Genomic DNA, 21,795 nt, shown 5'->3' on the forward strand with positions numbered 1-21,795 from the left:
TCCCAGAGTCCTGGGATCGAGTCCCACATCAGGCTCCCTGCTCGGCAGGAAGCCTGCTTCTCCCTCTCCCACTCCCCCTGCTTGTGTTCCTGCTCTCGCTATCTCTCTGTCAAATAAATAAATAAAATCTTTAAAAATAAAAAATAAAAATAAATAAATAAATAGGTTAACCTATAGTCTTTGGATCTTAGCACCTTTTACTTGGGAACATCTTTTTTCATCTGATAGCACCTATTAATTCTTTAAATTTCAGATTCACATTCACATTTGAGAAATTTTTTGATGTCCAAAATCTGGAATAAGATTCTCTTACCACGAAATCCTAAAGGATTTGATTATCTGATAGCTTTGTTGTCTTCACCCCTAGATTTGCACACTTGGAAAGCTATGGTTTTATAAGCTGTACTAGAAACTCATTAAAATTTATAGAAAAAATCAGTGAAGTTTAGAGTTTCAGGCTCAGTAAGGAAACAAAAGCATTAGGAGTTCACTTTCTTAAACCTTATCTGAATCTGGCAACCATGCTATGAGTTAGGCAGGCAACATATATTTATTTGATTTTTTAAGTGAAAGAACAAACCTCAGAGAGATTAAGCAACTTTCTTGCAGACATACAAGTCGTGTGATATGTGTTCTCATCATCCTTAAGCTAAACAGAAATGGGCAGGAGGAATAGAGTAGGGATATAATGCTGAGTGAAGTTTGATTCAGTTAAGAAAATTCACTGAAAGCCTATGTTTAAAGCTATGTATTTTGGCAATACCTTTCTAATTTTGAAGTAAGTTAGATTTATGAAGGAGGTGTGAAGTATTATGGAGCTCACATATTCCTTTCCTTGGGCTTCCCTTCATGTTAGCAATTCATATAACAAAGCAACAATTATCATTCAAAACACTATTAACTAAGCTAAAAAATATTATTCAAATTTCACTATTTTCCCCTCATAACGTACTTTCTTTTTTCTGTCCCAGAACCCAATCTAGTCTTCCACATTGCATTCCAATCTGAGCCACTCCTAGTGACTTTAACAATCTAACAATTGTGAGGAGTCCTGATCAGTTTTTTTGTGGAATATTTGTCGATATGAATTTGTCTGATATTGAAGAATACCTTTTCTTGAAATAAAAAAGAGGTTTGCCTCCATTTTTAGAGGGACACAATGATCTTAAAAAACATTGACCATGATAAGCACCCATTTTTCAAAACTCCCTGGTTTTTACACATTATGACAACAATATTCAAAAAACAAAAGTACATTGAGTTTTTATACATACACATTGAAATCTGGGAGAAAATCTACTTAGGTTTTAAGAGAGGTTGTTTCTTATATATTTTGAAACTGTAGGCAGTTTTTCCTTTATTATTATTTATGTGGCATGCAAAATTGTTTACTATACTGGGCTGTCTTTTTTGTAAACTATAAACAAAACAAAATAGAACTTTAAAAATATATTTCCGATTTCCCCATTATATCTTCTATACCTGTGATATTCCACATGATAGCCATGAGACAGATTTGGCTATTTAAATTTAAATTAATTAAAATTAAAAATTTAGTTCATTATTTAAATCAGTCACATTTGAAGGGCTGAAGAGCAACATGAGGTTAGATGCTGTATATTGGACAGTAGAGATTACAGAACATGCTAGTCATCACAGAATATTCTATTGAGCAACACTATCCCTGGACCATGATTGTAGGAGACAGTCTTTGCATTCACATAGACATATTTTCTGGATTGTTGCTGTAGACTGAATGTTTGCATCCTCCGAAAATTCACATGTTGAAACCTAATCCCCAATGTGATGATATTTAAAGGTGGGGCCTTTGGAAGATGGTTATGGCATGAGGATGGCCAGTGCCCTTTTTATAAAAGGGACCCGAGAGAGTTTACAGCCCCTTCAGCCATGTGAGGACACAGCAAGAAAACAGAGTTTATGATTCAGGAAGTGGGCTCTCACCAGATGCTAAATCTGCCATTCTCTCCATCTTGGACTTCCCAGCCTCCAGAACTGTGAGAAATTTCTCTTGTTTATAAGCCACCTAGGTATTTTTGCAGGAGCCTGAACAGAAGAGACAATTGTCCTCATAAATTAGGAAACAACATTAATTTTGATAATAACTACATAGATCTCTCACCTATAAATTATTCTGGTTTCTTTTGTCATTTATAAATATAATTTAGGCAATAGTAGAAATAATATATATATTGACATTTACATGGAGAGGATGCTATTTTAGTTCTTTACATACATTATCTTATCAAATCCCCACAACTCCATGAATTAGGTACTAAGAAATTCCCATTTCCACAAGCGGAAACTGAAGAAGAGAGTTGTCCAGAGTCACAGAGCCAGGAAACAATATGCCCAGTATTTGTCCCTGCTCTTGACCATTTTCCTATGCTGAATCACCCAGTGTGTCAATTTCTTTCTTTTTTTCCTTCTATGTTGGATTACTATTTCAAATTTCTGTATATCTTCTGGAAAATTCCTAAAATGAGCACCAGATATAATATATTTGGGGAAATGTAGTAATTAATAAAAACCAAATCATCTGTTATTAGTTATCATACTAGATATTCTAAGGAATGCCTTTTTAAGTTTAATACCATAAGTGTTCACTTAGTTTTAACAGAATCTGAGAAGATGTAGAGAAATTAAGTTTTGAGCAGGTAGTAATTTTATTTAGGTAGGTACTGTTTTAAAATAGTCTTCAAGAGAAGTAAAAAAAAATAAACGATATTGTTCTTTCTGACTGAAAGGGAACTAGAGAATGAGGCTTCCTTCTAAAGCCCATCGAAGAAGGTTGTGATTTGTTGCATATTTCCTTGTATTGTTATTTCCTTTCTTTTTTTTTTAAGATTCTGTTTATTTATTTTAGAAAGAGAAAGAGCAAGAGTAGGGCAGGAGCAGAGGGAGAAGGAGACAGTCTCCAGTAGACTCCATGCTGAGTGCAGGGCTCAACTAGGGGCTTGATCCCATGACCCTTAGATCATGACCTGAGCTGAAACCAAGAGTCGGACCCTTAACTGACTGAGCCACCCAGGCGCCCCAGTTATTTCCTTTGTAAATGAAAATGCATTTTCGTTCTTAGGTATGGACTTGATTTTAGCATTCCCCAAAGTTAAGGTGACATCTAGCTCATTTATTTAAAGAGTAGCCAACCAGATTTTGGAGAGAAAATGTCACTGACATATCTGCCATGTCAGTTTAATGGAAGCAATAGTGGAGATCCATGAATTGGAAAATGACAATTAATGTTAGTGATAATTCACATTACTGTGCCTGGCAAGACTTAAAACTATACATTACTAAAATATTTTAAGGGTGCCTGGGTGGCTCAGTCAGTTAAGTGTCATGGCTCAGGTCATGATCTCAGGGTCTTGGGATGGAGCCCCCCGTTGGGCTCTGTGATAAGTGTGGACCCTGCTTGAGATTCTCTCTCTCTCCCCACTCATGTACCCTCTCTCTAAAAAAAAGTAAATTAATAAAATATTTTATTTTTTAAAACATTATTGATTTATTTGAGAGAGCTTGTGAGTAGGGGAGGGGCAGAGGGAGAAGGAGAGGGAGAGGGAGAGAGAATCTCAAGCAGACTCCCTGCTGAGTGCAGAGCCCAACAAGGGCCTCCATCCCAGGACCCCGAGATCATGACCTGAGCTGAAATCAAGAGTCAAAGGCTTAACCAACTGAGCCACCCAGGTGCTCCTTAATAAAATCCTTTAAAATCCCCACCCCCAGATCATTTTCATTTTATTGAAGCTGTAGACGTCTCAGATGCTCAAAATTAGTTCACTCCCATTTCTATAGGGTGTTCTTATGTTAGATACTTGAACTCACCAAAAGTGTGTATATTCAGAGATGTTAATTTCATCCATTGTGGTGGGTATTTCAAAATTCATGATGCTCCATCTCTGGGTGAGTACAGTACCTTTTCCCTATTTTTTCTGTTTTGCACTTTATTTGTACTTTACATACTTGGTTAATTTCCTCATCTAATCTCTTCTCTGCATTTATTTTCCTCCTCCTCCAATCAACCTCCTGATAAACTAATTGTCTCAAATAGTTTTATCTTATAGCCACTGCATTTAACTTGCTATGTCCTCTGCTTTCTGCCAACTACTGATGGAGCTCACCTCCTCCCGTCCCTCCTCCACCCCTCCAAAGTAATCCAGGAGACACAAAGTGCTTGCTCAGCCTGTTAAACCAGGACATCAATTTTTTAGCGCTCAATAATGAAACAGGCTGACTGTGCAAGGAAACTATAAGGAATTGCCCTGCTAACCCTTGCCCAGCTCATCTACATTTATTGATGATAGCACATTATTTCATACCATTTTCTTGGAGAAGAGTATAGTAACGCTGGTGCTCCAATTTTAGGCAACAGAATTAAATGCTATATAAGCCATATGAAATCAGTGATTTTATTATTGTATCATTAATGACTATCCTCTCATTCTATGAACATAAATAATATTTAATCATTAGTGTTCAGATTGGCGTGCAAGCTAATTTGCAATATAAATTTCCATCAGTGTAAATTTTCTATTCCCTTTACACTTACTTTTAGAAAGTACAAATTTTGTGAAAAAAAAAACAACATAATTTGCTATTTCATACCCTAAGAAGGTATAATCTAGAAACTAGATTATAAATATCTTCCATGTGATCACTTCTGAAACTGCAAATTTTTCATAAATTATTCCTTAATTTAAGTGATTAGGGGTCAGCACAATTTCCAAGCTAAGCTGACAATTGTGGCAGGAAATTATGGCAAACACATCAAATAGACAATGTTGCATTCAGGTCAATATTCTTTCTCCAAAGGCACCACCGGTTAAGGGAGGCAGTCAGCCTCCATTGCATGGCCCATTCAGGTCATCAGTAATCCAGGGTATCCATTTCTCCTTACATTTTTAATTATGATATTTATTTTATTTGTTCAGTTGTGAGTTAAAAGATTGACATTCTTCCCCTCTCTATTTTCAGTGAACGATTATGATTCAAGTTTTCAACTTATCAATTTTTTATTTTCAAACCATCTTCTTTTCTTATGCATTTATCTTGGCCACTACTGTAGTCATTTAGTGCAGGAAAAAAAAAATAAGCATGTGTGTAATTTGGAATGTATTAAAATTCTCATTCTTGGCTTCTTTTCAAGGATGTTGTCATAAATAACAGTCTTCTTTCCTTGATTTTTGCACACTGTGCTCCCTTTCCATGACACAGAAAGTACATTCTTTGGCAGAAACTAAGCAGGAAAATATAGCTTGCCTGGAAGAAAGGCAGCAATGCAGAATTCACCTGTGACCCAGGAACTGACCCCCAATAAATCCAGTTGCTTTCCACATCGTATGATTTCTTCTTAAAATACATTCCTCTGGCATCTAAGCCGATATATTCTCCTGTTTTCAGGTGACTGCTGTTTAGTCCCTTACTCTATTTTTCCATCCTCCCATCTATCCTGTAAAAGCAGGTGTTTTTCAGAGATAGGGCAAAATAACCGGCCGTCTTCCCGCTGCCCACACTCTCCCAGGACACCCACAACTCACACTTTCACATGCCTTCAATTATCATCTACATGCTAGCAAATCCTAGATCCATATTTCCTGACAGCACTTATCCCCCAACTTTATACTCATTTAGTAACTGCTTAGCAAACACCACTATGGCCGCATCCCATTGCCATTACAGACTTCCCATGTCCGAAAGTGAGCTTCCCTAGCTAGAACTCAATACTGTTCATGCTGATGAAAAATGGCAGTCATTGGCATCAAGCCAAAAACCTGAAGGTTCTCGCTAAAACCTCAGATTTATTCCAGCTCTTTTATAACCAGTAGACTTCCAAATAACATCCCATTTTCTAAACATAATCTCTTATCTGTCATTTTTTCCCCCTCATCATTGTCACTATCTTTGTGCAAGTATGGCTTACACTTGTACACTGCATCGTTCAAAGCATTTCAAAAATATTGGCTGATTCTTTTTTTTATTTTTTAAGATTTATTTTTTTGACAGAGAGAGAGAGAGACAGTGAAAGAGGGAACACGAGCAGGGGGAGTGGGAGAGGGAAAAGCAGGCTTCCCGCGGAGCAGGGAGCCAAACGCGGGGCTCGATCCCAGGGCCCTGGGATCATGACCTGAGCCGAAGGCAGACGCCCAATGACTGAGCCACCCAGGCGCCCCATTGGCTGATTCTTATATGTTAGGTGCTATTATTAACCCCATTTTATAATTTATTATTATTTATTGAGGTTGAACCAAATAGATGTTTTGATCTACAAAAATGGCAATTTGGTACAGTTTAACCTAGTTGTCCAATTATCTTTAGGAGAAATCTCAATATCCTTAACATGTACATAGTCTCTGAGTTTTCTCCAGCTCTACCCTTCAGGCCCTGCTTAGACCATTACTTTCTAAATTTTGGCATAACACAAAATTTTAACTCTATTTTCTCTCAATTACTGGCTTTTGCCCATGGAAGATTTTCTGCCTGGTACATTATCTCTTTTCCTCATTTGTTTATTCAACTCCTTTAGTTAGATATTCCTATTGAATACTCATTTCCTTCGGGAAGTAGAGTCTTCTCTACTACAGCAAAACTCCCTTGAAGGCGAGAATCACATGTGACTTGTTCACATCTAAATATCTGCCTTTAAAGCTGTGACTGTCACATGATAGACAGTCAAAAATATATGTGTTGATTGAAATATTTTTTGTCAGTTCCATGCCTGTAAATTTATATTTATTATTTTTGACATGTAAAAAAGATTTTTATAAGTTATAAAACTGAGGTGCTGTGAGGTTAAATTAATTGACCAAAATTATATGCTTAATAAATATCAGATCTCAAAATCAAACCCAGGGCTAGTGACTCTAAAACTTAGGAATATTCAGCATTATTCCGTATTTCCGCCAAGTACAGAAACTAGGCCAATATAAGTTAACTCAGATTGTTAAAAATTGTCTTCAACATAGTTAAGGTCATGGATTTAATTCCTGTAAAGACTTCTAGTAGACAATATACAACACAATTTTTGACACTACTACTAAACTTAATTTGACACCTATCTCAAGAAGGATCATATGAAATAAATTATTCACTACTAACTAGATGCATACTAATCATATTAAATCACATGGTAGTTGTATTAGAAGAATAGTACATTTAGGACTCTTTAAAGTCTCAGGTGCCTGGGTGGCTTAGTCGGTTAAGTGTCTGCCTTCCCCTCAGGTCATGATCCGAGGGTCCTGGGATCAAGCCCTGCATCTGGCTCCCTGCTCAGCGGGGAGTCTGCTTTTTGCTCTCCCTCTACCCCTCCCCACTGCTTGTGCTCACTCTTTCTCTCTCTCTTGCAAATAAACAAATAAAATCTTTTTTTAAAAAAAAGAATTTTTAAAATCTCAGTCTGGTATTGTTTTCTATTTATGGTACCTTCATTTAATTTTTTTTTAAAAGTGTATGTGTGTGTATGTGTGCATACGTGCACATGCACTGTGAAACTAGAGGAATATTCAGAAAGAAATATTCTAGTGAAAAGAAGTATTTAGAATACATTCTTAGATTTTAATATTCAAATATATTTTAAGCTTGGGACAGTGAAAAAGATCAGATTAAATTTACTAGTGCCAAGATACTGCAACTATAATTTATATATAATAATTATTCCATTCAAAACTGTTAAAGAATAAATCATTGTGTGTTTTCTTATTACCCTTTTTTCTTACAAATATGTCATTTTTCAACTAGTTAATGTATTATGATATCATGTCATACATAAGTATATAAAAATGTCATTAAGGAAATACAAATTCAAACTATAATGAGTTACCACTATACCTGTATTAGAATATCCAAAGTATTAAAAGATCTACCACATCAAATATTGGCAAATAGTTGGTGAAACTTGATGTCTCATACATTACTGGAATATAGAAAGGTACAAAAAACAGTTTGGAAATTTACATGTCCCATATAATCTAGCCATTCTACTACGAGTATTTGCTCAAGAGAAAAACTATGCCCTTAAAAGGCTTGCATGCAAACGTTCATAGCAGCATTATTACTAATAGCCAAGAATTGGAAACAGTCCAAATGCTCATCAACAGGTGAATGGCAAAAACAAAACAAAACAAACAAACAAAACAACCGCAGTATTTCCTTACAATAAAATAGTACTCAGCAATAAAAAGAAGAAACTACTTATACAGACTACAATATGGATGAATCTCAAAACAGTTATGCTGAATAAAAGTCAGACAAAAAGTAGTACACAGTGTATGATTCCATTAATCTGAAATTCTAGAAAATGCTAATTATTCTGTAATGACAGAAAGCAGCCCAACAGTAATGGGGAATAGAGATGGGTATGGGGAGAGACTATAAGGAAGGGTTAAAAAGGCAAGAGGAAACTTTTGGGGTAATGGTATGCTAATTATTTTCATTGTGGCAATGATTTCACAGATCTACATATGCCCAGACCTACCAGATTGCACAGTTTAAATAGGTACAGTTTGCTTAGTCAGTAATATTTTATTAAAGCCATTAAGAAAAAAATAAGGAAAATATTTTAATCAAAGCTGAGGTTTAAAAACTGACATGGAGAGCTTAATATAGTGATTCATGAGGATACTAGCAAGAAGAAAGGATAAAGTATGGAAAGGAATCAGTAAAACTGTCATTATTCACAGTTAATATGATTGTGTATGTAGCGCACATTAGGAAATTTATTTTAAAAATCTATCTTGATTAATAAATTAATTTATCAAGTCAGTATAAAATTAGTTTTATATCTAATAATCATAAACAATTTGAAATTAAATTTAAAATTAACTGAATTTTAAAATAATTTAAAATATCCCATCAAGTGTCTATGAATAAATTTAACAAAAGATATGCAAGACCTACACACTATGAAAAATTGCTGAGATAAATTAGAGGAAACAAATAAATAGAAACATTTACAATGTTCATGGAACTGATCTACAGATTCAATGCAATCTCAAAATTCCACAGGCTTTTTAAAAATATATTGACAAGTTGCTTCTCAAATTAGTATTGAAATGAAAATGATCTAGACTAACCAAAAGAAAAGGAAAAAGAAGAATGAGAATGAGAAGAAAGAAGAAGAAGAAAAAGGAGGAGGAGGAGGAGACAAAGAAGAGAAAAAAGAAGGAGGTGTTGTTTCAGAAAGAAAACTACTTTGGAGGACTCTCAATAGTATCTGATTTCAAGACTTACTATAGAGCTACAGTCATCAAGATAGTATAGCATTGGCTGAAGGATAGCCAAATGTATCACTGGAACAGAATAAATAGTCCAGAAATAGAATCAGGTCTACACAATTCATTAATTTTTAAGCAAGGCATCAATTCAATTACATTTAAAAAAGGAAAATCTTTTTAATAAATAATTTTTGTAATACTGGGTATCCATATGAAAAAAAGAACCTCTGTCACTATCATGTTTTATATACAAAAATTAATTCAATGTAAAATATTGAATAAGTATAAATACTAGAACTGCATAGTTTTTAAAGGAAAGCATAAGATGATACTTTTGCAAACTAAGCATAAGCGACGATTTTTTTTTTAATGTAGGACATAAAAATCATGAGTTAAAAAGGAAAAAAAGATCATTTGGACTTCATCAGAATTAAAATTTTCTGCTTCTCAAAAAATACAATTAAAAAAATGTATCAGTAGGCCAAAGTCAGGCAAAAGACTAATACCTATAAAATATAAAGAAACACTAAACTATTAAAAGAAAAACAATCTACTTAAAAATGGATAAAGAACATGAACAGATAATTAGAAAGGAACATAAGTAAATACCTAATAACAGCATAGAAATATTTTAATCTCACTAGTTATCATGAAAATGTAAGTCAAAACAATATTTAAATACGTTTTATACCCAGTGAAGGAACTTAAAAAGACTGAAAATATAAAATGTTGATGAGGATGCTAGTAGGAATGAAAAACTGTATAACCACTTTGAAACACTCTTCGGTAGTTTCCTTCAAATTTTACAATACACACCTAAATTGTGATCTAATAATGCTACTACTAGGTATTTGCCCAAGAGGAAAGCCTTCTGCAAGGAAAACCTTAGGAGCCTTATTCACAGTCATCAAAAACTGGAAACAAGCCAAATGTCCTTCAACAAGAGAATGTTTTAAAATAATTGCAAAATGTTCACTAAATTCACTACTCTTCAGTAATAGAAAACAAATCTACTACATGAGAAAACATTAATGAATCACAAAAATGTCAGGTTGAGTAAAAAAATACTTAAATGTAAGAATTCACAGTGATCCTATTGATACGAGTTTCTAGAATAAGCAAAACTTAAGTTTATAGTGATTGAAATCAGAACAATGGTTGTCCATGGGTGAGGAAGGGTGATAGACTTTTCTCTTGTGACTGAAATACCTATATCTTTTTTTAGTAGTTGTTACATGGATATATACAATTTTCCAAACAAATCAAAGTAAGACATCATAAATCTGTAAAGATGAAAACAACTGTATATTAATATCCCATTAAGCATAAATGCAAAAATCCTTAAAGAAATATTAGCACTTGAAACAAAAAAATTTAGCAAACTGAATGCAGCAATATATAAAAAGGTAATGCAGCATGACCAAATGGAGTTTCATATGGAAAGATGAATTAGCATAATTCACCTTATTAAGAGGAAAAAAAAAAAAACTAGTAAAACCATATGCTTATGTTAAGAGGTAAAGAAAAGTAACTTAAGAAAATTCAACGCCCACCAATGATTAAAACTCTCAGTATTCTTAATGGTGATAGCCTGAAAGCTTTCCTCTAAAGATAAGGAACAAGAATGTTCCTTCTCACCCCTGCTCTTTAGCATCATGCTCAAGATCTCAATCAGTACAAGGCAAGAAAAATAAATAATAGGCATACAGATTAGAAAGGAAGAAGTAAAACGGTTGTTATTTGTAAATGACATGCCTGGGTATGTAGATCATCTTAAGGAATCTGTAAAATGCTACTACAAATACTAAGTTAACTTATTTTTTGTAAAGATTTATTTATTTGAGAGAGAGAGAGAGAGAGCCTATGGTGGGGAGGGGTAAAGGGTATCGGGGAGAGAGAGAGAATACCAAGTGGACTCCCCACTGAGCATGGAGCCCAATGCGGAGCTCAATCTCATGACCCTGAGATCATGACTTGAGTTGAAATCAAGAGTCAGAGGCTTAACCAACTGAGCCATCCAGACACCCCAAATACTAAGTTAATTTAGCAGGATACAAGGTTAGTATTCAACATTCAATTTTATTCCTACATAGTAGCCATGAATAATTTCAAAATAGCATCGACAACAACAAAGAAACAATTTCCAATTTCCTCAAACCCATGAAATGTTGAAGGTTTATTTAACAAAATATGTGCAAGATCTGTATACTGAAAACTACAAAACACTGCTGAGAGAAATTAAAGACCTAAATAAATAAGTATATATACAATGCTTCCTATTTGGAAAATATTAGGGTATCAGTTGTTCCTATATTGACCTATAGATTCAATGCACGCCCAATCAAAATCCCAGCAGGATTTTTTTGGTAAAAATTTGTAAGTTGATTTGTAAAAGTATATGAGGATAAACAGGACCTAGCACAACAAAAATAATTTTGCAAAATAGAACATGTTTAGAGCAGAAGGTCTTACACTACCTTATTCCAGAATTCATTAACAAGCTAAAGTTATGAAGGCAGCTGGGTTCATATAGATCAATGAATCAGAAGGGATGGAGGAAGTTAATCATCCCTATATGGGCAATTGATTTTTAACAGAAGTGCCAAGGTATTTCAATGGGAAATTAATTTCTTTTCAATAAATGGTGCCAGAACAACTGGATATCATTTGGAAGGAAAAAAAAAGTTACAATATTTTCTTTACAGAAAAATTAACTAAAAATGGATTAAACCTAAAATCTATACCTATAAAACTTCTAGAAGGAAACATAGGGGAAAAATCTCTCTCTCTCTCTCTTAAATTTAAGATAGGTGGAGATATCTTAGTTGGGTCATAAAATGAAAAGAAATAATAAATTGGACTTCATAAAAAGTAAAAGCTTCTGGTTTCTGGTGAGAAGGCATGCCACAGACTAGATAAATTTTCCTTTATGTATATCTGACAAAACATTGGTGTCCGGAATATATAAAACTTACATTATGCAATTATATATACAATCTATATATGTCTACAACTTAATAAGGCAGTAACTGCATTTAAATGGGCAAAAGATAGAACCAAGCACCTCACAAAAAATTTATGACTTGATAATGAGCCACATGGATGAATCTCAAAAACATTTTGTTGAGAGAAAAACATTTGTTGAGAGGCTTAAAAGAGTGTTTACTCTCTGATCCCATTAATATGTAATTCTAGAAAAGAAAGCTGATTGAGGATGCCAGAAAGCAGATTAGCGGTTGCCTGGGGACAGGGACAGGGAAAGGCAATGCCCCATCAGCATCATGAGGGTATTTGTGGAGATGACAGAAATATTCTCTTTTAGGCTTTGAGTACGTGTGTGTTGGGAGGAGGCATATTATATGATATATATATTCATCAAAACTCATTAAATGTGCTATTAAAATGGGTGTATTTTATTTTATGATATTACACATTATTAAAATTAATTTTAAAGCAAAACGTACACATGTTGCATTGTATAAGTTACAATAATGAAAAGTATACAGAGAATTATAGTAAAGTATAATAAATGATAGGGACCAAAATGGAAAAGAATATCTATTTTAATTAAGGATGTCCTTTAGGCGCTCTCTTAAGGATATAGATACTATGCATAACATAACAAATGACCAATGAGCAAATGAACTTTGGCTCAAGAGCAGAAGGCTTTGTCCTTCAGATCCGTGGAGATTGAGACACAGTGACAGTCAAGTGGGTGGCTCATGTGTTCCAGCACATTTAAGAGTCACTGTAACGGCTGCAATCAAGAAGCTAGTGGTTTTCCATCAAATGTACCCACGTTTGTGCCCCAGCTCTAGGGAATGTTTTTGAGCTTTGGGAATGTTCAGGTTGCATCTGTAACTTGTAAGGATGATAAAGGGAATATGCTTACATAACAATCCTCAAACTCTCACTGGTAGCAGGAACATCGATTCTTACTTTGGATAAAAAATTCCTCGCTTTAGAAGCATATATTGAACTTTTACTAAGCTCCTGATACAGTACTTAGCAGATTGCTGACTATGGGATTAGTCTAATATGCTTTTATGGAAATAAATGGTCAGGGAACAGAAAGGTATAAAATCTTTTAAAATGGAAGACCTCCTTGGTGAGTCTCCAGTGCCTCTGTTATAATGTTATCTATTCTGGATTTTTGACTGCTGTGTCTAATGGCTCACCTCTAGCTACATTTTGTTCTGTTGAAAAAAATATTTTAAACAGTTTAATATTTGCATTTGAAAAGGAGCTGTCAACACTGCAACCCTAAAGAACACATTGTGCGTTAATTTCAAGAGTTACCAAAATGCTGGCAGGGCAGAGATGTTTGGCAAAAAAAGAAACTTTCCCTGTTTCTCCCAACCTCTTTATACTCTCATATTATTACCAGTTATTTTTCAGGAGTTAAAGTTAAATCCAGTGCAACAATGTGTGTCAAGGTTTTCTTTTCCATTGTAAGAAGTAAATCATCAGTCTAGTGGGTAAGAAATACATTCTTTCAGAAAGACAGGCAAATGGATCATTGTATTGTGATTAAAAATCTGTTAGTAAGTCAAATATGGATGGTAATTTACTGTAGGATAAAAGTGACACCCAAAACAGTGAGCAAATTATAGACTTCGATAAATGGACAACTGGACATCTATGTAAAAAAGATGGATTTGAAGTTCCATCACAATACACTAAATTACTACCAAATGGATTGAAGATTAAAATGTGAAAATAACCAATAATAATTAGATTCCATTTTAACAGTGTGGTGGGGAATATCTTTCTAAATACAATTCATCATCTAGAAACAGTAAGGGAAAGATAAATTTGACTGCATTAATAAACAGCAACAACAAAAATTTTAAAAGTGAAACTTAAAATTGGCAAAATTTGATAAACATGTAAAAGAAAAGTGACAAAAAATTTGAAACTATCTTATGGGCAAAAATACTAAAGTTCAATGTCATGTTCTCTTTTTTTAAGATTTTATTTATTTATTTGACAGAGAGAGACACAAGGCCAGAGAGAACACAAGCAGGGGGAGTGGGAAAGGGAGAAGCAGGCTTCCCACTGAGCAGGGAGCTTGATGCGGAGTTCAGAGCTCGATCCCAGGGTCCTGGGATCATGATCTGAGCCGAAGGCAGACGCTTGACAACTGAGCCACCCAGGTGCCCCATCAATGTCATGTTCCTTTTTGGAGAGGCTATGATGAATTGGGCTCTTTCATATACTGCTGATGAGAGCGAAAATTCAACCCTAATGGCGGAAATTTTGTCAATATTTTTAAAAATAACAAATACATGTATTTTCAACTTGGAAATGTTACATATGGGAATTTGTTCTTCTGACAGATATATATACATACTTGCAAAATGACCTCTGAATATTCATTGCAAAAATTGTGATGGCAAAAGATGGAAGGAAAAACTCAAATATACATCATTAAGGTACTGATTTGTCTTAAATTATGATAATTTAAATTAAAATAATTTAAATGATTTTATTTGTAATTCTAAGTAATTTAAATTAAAGATAAATAAATTTTGTTAATCTATAATGATGTATGGGACTGTAAAAAAAAAGGAGGAAAATATGTACTGATAGGGGAAGGGCTCCAACATATATTAAATACAAAAACCAAGATGTACAACAGTGATTTAATATGATTTGTTACATGTAAACGGAAATAAGACCCCATATTCATATTAACTTGAATATAGAAAAAGAATATCTAGACAGATACAGAAGTCAGGAATAGTAGTTACATGGACAAATATAAAGGATGAACAGGTGGAAATAGGTCTGAAACAGGTACTGAACATTATATTGTTCTCCTTTTATTATCAAATTTATATAAATGAGAGCTGGGCTTGCCTCAACCTAGCATGAACCATCCAAAACTTCAGGATGCTCTGTCAGCCCATGCTCCTTCCTCTTGACTCTTGTGGCTAGAACCTTGACCTTGGATCCAAATTCAGGACCACATGGGACCAGTATTTTCTCCCTTCTCTTTGACAGCCAGAGCATGGTATGCATGACTTAAGTTCAGCCAAACCTATACTCCACCTCCAGTTTGAATCTTGAGCGAGTGACAGAGAGGTGCAAGGGCAGACAAGAAATTACCCCCAGCCACAGCAGCCCACCCCACGAAAATCCAGCAGTGGTGAGGCCCTGACCAAGTGGTGACGATGCTCCCAGCAGCGCCCAGAAGCTCCATCACCACAACCATCAACCTTTGTCCCTTTGGATTTTATAAAGTTATGGTCCTCAGCCTTTCCTCTACATCTCTGAACTTTCCAGTGTTCTTCCCATAAATGCCATTTCTTTGAAGGGTAACCAGAGTTAGTTTATTTGGCTAGCCGATGTGGGAAACAAAGACAAAAGAAAAATTTAAATCAAATTTCCTTACTGCCTACAGCCCATTGACAACTCCTGGAAAAAGGAACTAGGGACTCAGCTGCCTCGATGTTGACACTTTGTTAAAGGCAAAAGGAATTTTTTTTTTTTTTTTAAGATTTTACTTATTTGAGAGAGAGAACACGAGAGCAGGGAGGGTCAGAGGGAGAAGCAGACTCCCTGCTGAGCAGGGAGCCCAACGCAGGACTCGATCCTGGGACTCCAGGATCATGACCTGAGCCGAAGGCAATCGCTTAACCAACTGAGCCACACAGGAGCCCTGGGCAAAAGGAAATTTTAGCTTAACATTAGCCCGACCCTCCAGGATTTTGTGAGTCTACTTTAAGCATACAGAAATTCCTTTGGAAACTTCCTTTATCTCTACCCCCCAAGATACATGTTGGCTATCATCCTCCAAGCATATGGCCCACCGATACACATCTGAAGGGTCTCATGACTAAGGTTTTACCAGGCAGCAGTAAATTACCTTTTCCTAACAATAGCTAGCCCCTCAAGGTCCTGGAAACCTTGCTTCCAAAATTCCTTAGAGACTTACGCTCTCCCTAACCCCCTCCCAACTTGGAAAGTATATAATCAGCCCCTCCTCATGACCCCACTGCAGCTCTCTCTACCCCTGGGTCTTGTCCCTGTGCTTTAATAAAACCTTTTTGCACCAACGACCTCTCAAGAATTCTTTCTTGGCTGATGGCTTCCAACCCTAACATTTCCACACCACTAGCCACATCTAGTTATTGTGCTACCCTCTTTGCTGTTCAACTGTGAGCCTTCAGAGGTCAAGAAGAATAAGTGGTCATTGAGAGAAATGATTAATTCAGTGACTCGGAATAATATTGGTACAAAGGTTTTTATTCATTGATAATTAAAAAGCTTCAGAATAACAAAGAGCTTCCAATGTCTAAGCTCCGGGTTTGGGCAAAGTTTCTATGTTAACTGACTTGCTCAAGTTCCCAGTCTCTAATCTAAGAACAGATTGAATAATTTAACACTATAAAAAAAGGTTATTATTAAGAAGGCACTGAATTATTTTTTGCTTAAAATAAAACAGCAGGAAAGCTGTTCCTAAAAATATATTTAATACTAAAATAAGTGTGAAATTTTCAGAAATCATTTCTTTTAAAATGATAAATTTTACATTTTAAATTATTCTCACTCTTAATGACTATTCCTTTACACCCTGGTCATTCTATTTCTCTTACACAAAAGAGAGGATAGTCTGTATTAGATAATTTTTCATTCAGTTAAACAGTGAGAAAATAGATTTCCTAGCAAGTATTCCTTAAAAAAAAAAACAATGTTTACTTTACACATGACAACACAATAAAAAACTCTTACTGGAATTAATATCCCAGAAACAACATTTTACTGTGTTAATACAAAATCCGGAATGTTACTGAAATAGATTTTTTTAAAAAATTCCCACAACATTCAATTTCTTGAATAATATTTTTTACACAGCACTAATCATCTTCAGCTAACATACCCCTAGGAAATGAAAGCATATGTGAAATCTATTTGATTAATGTATTAGAACATTGCAGAATCACCTATTTTTCCTCTAGACAGAGATCACTTTTCCCTATACTTCCTCTTCCTTGTTAACACAAAGTATTCCTATGTCAATAACATTGATGTGACAATTTGAGTAATTTCCCCATAAGGGCACTCCAAATAGCAACTCCTTCATATATGCTGTCTTTATAAAAATGCAATGTATTGATGAGCCCTGGGTATTATATGCAACCGATGAATTATTGAACACTACATCTGAAACTCATGATGTACTATATGTTGGTTAATTGAATTTAAATTAAAAAAATACAATGTCATATGCCACTCTAGAAAGCTTTCTAAAATTATATATTGTCAAATATAATTCTTAACCATTAAATTTCTCCATGTACTGTGAAAAAGACAAGAAATGTGGGAGCCACAGAGTCACTAGCTCAAGGATTACATTGGCTTTGCTCAAAGGGCTGCCGCTCTGTCACTCTTAAAAAGGCTTCAGGTACAAATAATCCATTCTCTGTTCTCTTTTTCTGGTTCTCCTAGATGGATCTTCTAACTCTGTTTTCATCTAATTATATTCCTTATTCTTTTTCTTCTTTCCTTTCCTGTAACATTTTCCTCTCCTGAGTTTCGAACTTGCTACTGAATGTTTAAAATCAGAATGTACACATGATACTTTTCTCATGGCTCTTTTCCCCTCTTTTCCTTGCATTCCATGCAACATTTTCTCTTAGCTCTCAGTTTTGTAGTTTGTTTGTTTCAGACACTAGTTCTGTTTTCTCTTAGTTCGGTGTCTTTGTTTATCCTGGACTCTCTCTTTCATGCTAGAAATTTTCCTCCACTTTGTGCTGGTTCTCACAGTCTACGTAAGGCATAGTTCATAAAATCTAAGATTGCATAAGAAAAAAATTCATTGCCAATTAAATTACTATAAATGTACAATCCAGTACTCAAGAGAGAAATTAAAATCCTGATAGGAAGTTGTGTGTTTATAAAGAAGGATTTCCAAATCTTGGACTTCTCTGTAAGGTGATCATGACACCAAGAGAGGTTTTTCTTTGGAGGAAACAAAATATCTCTTATCTGATCTTTTTTTTTTTTTTAAAGCATAGAGACTGATTTATTTTTCCACTTCTATTTTTAAGAAGAAACCTATGCAATTCACACTCATGTTAAAAAATGAATACCGGAAATAAATTTGAAAGAGAAGACATGGAAGCAATCCCCAAAATGTGATAACAATTCACTTACTTATTGTCACTGATGGGCAATTGACTTGTGTATGTTAATTTCTCAGACAAACTAGGCAAACCCATTTGATCGTCCAGTTTATTTCAACTTCTTTGGCCAAAAAAAAAAAAAAAAATCTAAAATATACTTCCTATTTCCTCACTTTTCCTAGAGACTACTGAATATAATTAAACTTTTCTTGGTCATCACGAAGAACATAACAGTGAAATAAAACAGAAACATGTCTTTTGGGGCTACTGAGGTTTGGAATGCCATTTACCCCTTTCCTCCATATACAAAAACGTCTATGCTTTTTGAGTTATGCCGATTTTTTTAAGTTTTTATGTCTCCTCTTAAATCAGCTCACTTTTTGCTGCAGCCTATGTGTCTGCTTCCTGAAAAAAGCCCCTAATTTGCTTCCTAATCTGCTGTGCACTGAAAAACCGCATTGCCAAGCTCCCATAATTGTGTCTAAAATAAGAGCAAGTAAACTCAGAGACGGCTAAGGCGCCTATCAGCAAACTGCATGGGTAAGACCAGTCTCAGTGCTCGCTACTTTGTTAGCCTCTTAGCTCCTTACTAAGAGCTTGCCAAAATACCGAATTGAGTATGTGTTTGCCTTATAACTCGTGTTAATTCAGCCTCATGGATGCATGTTTCTGTATTTCTACAACTCTGCTCATGAGTTCAGTCTTTGAAAGAGAAAAGGGTTTTAATATTTTTTTTTTAAAGATTTTATTTATTTATTTGACAGAGAAAGAGACAGTGAGAGAGGGAAAACAAGCAGGGGGAGTGGGAGAGGGCGAAGCAGGCTTCCCGCGGAGCAGGGAGCCCGATGCGGACTCGATCCCAGGACCCTAGGATCAAGACCCGAGCTGAAGGCAGGCGTTTAACAGCTGAGCCACCCAGGCGCCCGGGTTTTGATAATTTTTATATGTGTCATCAATAAATAATTGTATTTATTTCAGGGAAGCGATAAAAATTTCATTGTTTTTAATTGCTCGAAACGAAACACAAACAAAATTTACAGCGCTGTCTATGTCACTTCAGATCTGTTCTCCGACGTATCTATTCTAGAACTAGTGGGTTGAGACTAAAAATGCATGGATAATTCAGTAGGTTCTGGCTAGCTGGAATCTGGGGGAATGTGTTGCTCTAGATACAAATTTTCTGTAGAGCTGAGAATTCAGCCACTATAAAGCATTCAAAATTTGGAGTTGATTTTTCAGGAAATTGTTATAAAATGTATCATATGCATCACTGTCTTCTAAAGTAATATACAAAATACATTTTAGTTGTTTTTATGTCAAGATGAACATTACTAGAATGGGAGAAGATATTTGCAAATGACATATCAGATAAAGGGCTAGTATCCAAAATCTATAAAGAACTCATCAAACTCAACACCAAAAGAACAAAGAATCCAATCAAGAAATGGGCAGAAGACATGAACAGACATTTCTCCAAAGAAGACATCCAAATGGCCAACAGACACATGAAAAAGTGTTCAATATCGCTCGGCATCAGGGAAATCCAAATCAAAACCTCAATGAGATACCACCTCACACCAGTCAGAATGGCTAAAATTAACAAGTCAGGAAATGACAGATGTTGGCGGGGATGCGGAGAAAGGGGAACCCTCCTACACTGTTGGTGGGAATGCAAGCTGGTGCAGCCACTCTGGAAAACAGTATGGAGGTTCCTCAAAAAGTTGAAAATAGAGCTACCATATGATCCAGCAATTGCACTACTGGGTATTTACCCCAAAGATACAAAAGTAGGGACCCGAAAGGCTACGTGCACCCCGATGTTTATAGCAGCAATGTCCACAATAGCCAAACTGTGGAAAGAGCCAAGATGTCCATCAACAGATGAATGGATAAAGAAGATGTGGTATATATATACAATGGAATATTATGCAGCCATCAAAAGGAATGAGATCTTGCCATTTGCAACGACGTGGATGGAACTGGAGGGTATTATGCTGAGCGAAATAAGTCAAACAGAGAAAGACATGTATCATATGACCTCACTGATATGAGGAATTCTTAATCTCAGGAAACAAACTGAGGGTTGCTGGAGTGGGGGGTGGGGTGGGAGGGATGGGGTGACTGGGTGATGGACACTGGGGAGGGTATGTGTTCTGGTAAGCGCTGTGAATTGTGCAGGACTGTTGAATCTCAGATCTGTACCTCTGAAACAAATAATGCAATATATGTTAAGAAAGAAAAAAAGAAGAAGAAGAATGTAGCAGGAGGGGAAGAATGAAGGGGGGGAAATCGGAGGGGGAGAAGAACCATGAGAGACGATGGACTCTGAAAAACAAACTGGGGGTACTAGAGGGGAGGGGGTTGGGAGGATGGGTTAGCCTGGTGATGGGTATTGAGGAGGGCACGTTCTGCATGGAGCACTGGGTGTTATGCACAAACAATGAATCATGGAACACTATATCTAAAACTAATGATGTCATGTATGGGGATTAACATAACAATAAAAACATTGAATAATAATAAAGAAAAAGAACGCTTGCTATCAGACTTCCATGCAAAAGTGGGGCCGCAGTGCTAGCTTCATGAAACAAGTGGGGAGTCGTGTTCTGCCTTCTGCCGGGGCCTGAGTCCCACACGGAAAATGGGTCTGGACTCACTTGCAGTGCGCTCACGCATGCACACAGCAAAATGCGTCCACCCTCCGGCATGGCTACTTTAGCCGAAGCAGGAAATCTCTACAGAGTTGTTCCTTTGAGTTAGGTGGTTGGCTTTAGGCCTGCAGGCACACCCGGGGCAAGGGTACTAGCCTCAGAAACAAGAGGTGAGTTGAGAGCTGCCTTCCGCTCCGGCCTGTTTCTCACTCCATTTCGCGTATGGGACCCTTTCCCCGGGCTCTCAGACACGAGCACTGTCAAATTCCTCTGGCTTCAGGAACGGCAATGTTAACTAAAGCGCAGTAACTCTATAGCATTGATTCTTGGTGTTAGTAGCCTGGGAACTAGGCATCCAGGCACACAGGGTACAGCAGTGCTAATCTCCTCAAACAAGAGGTGAGTCCACAGCAGCCTTCCTTCCAGGCCTGCTTCTCACTCCGAGTTACGTTTTGGTTCCATTTCTCATGCTTTCACAAAAACACACAACAGATGAAGTGCACGCTCAGGAAGGGCGATCTTTGCTGAGGCACGGGTTCTCTGCACTTTTGTTCCTTTGCGTTGGGTGGATGGCACTTAGGACTACACGCACACACGGGAGAGCCGATCTAGTTTCCCGAAACAAGAGTTGAGTCGATAGCTGCCTCCTGCCCATGCTTATTTCTGCCTCGGAATTCGGCTGGGACTCATTCGCCAGGTTTGCACTCAAGCAGAGTTGAAAATGCTGCCACCCTGTGGCGAGGCGAATGAGCTGAAGCTGGGATTCTTGACCGGCTTCTTTCTGCC

Source organism: Phoca vitulina, unplaced genomic scaffold (genome assembly GCF_004348235.1).
Source record: "Phoca vitulina isolate PV1807 unplaced genomic scaffold, GSC_HSeal_1.0 scaffold43, whole genome shotgun sequence".
Lineage (NCBI taxonomy): Eukaryota > Metazoa > Chordata > Mammalia > Carnivora > Phocidae > Phoca > Phoca vitulina.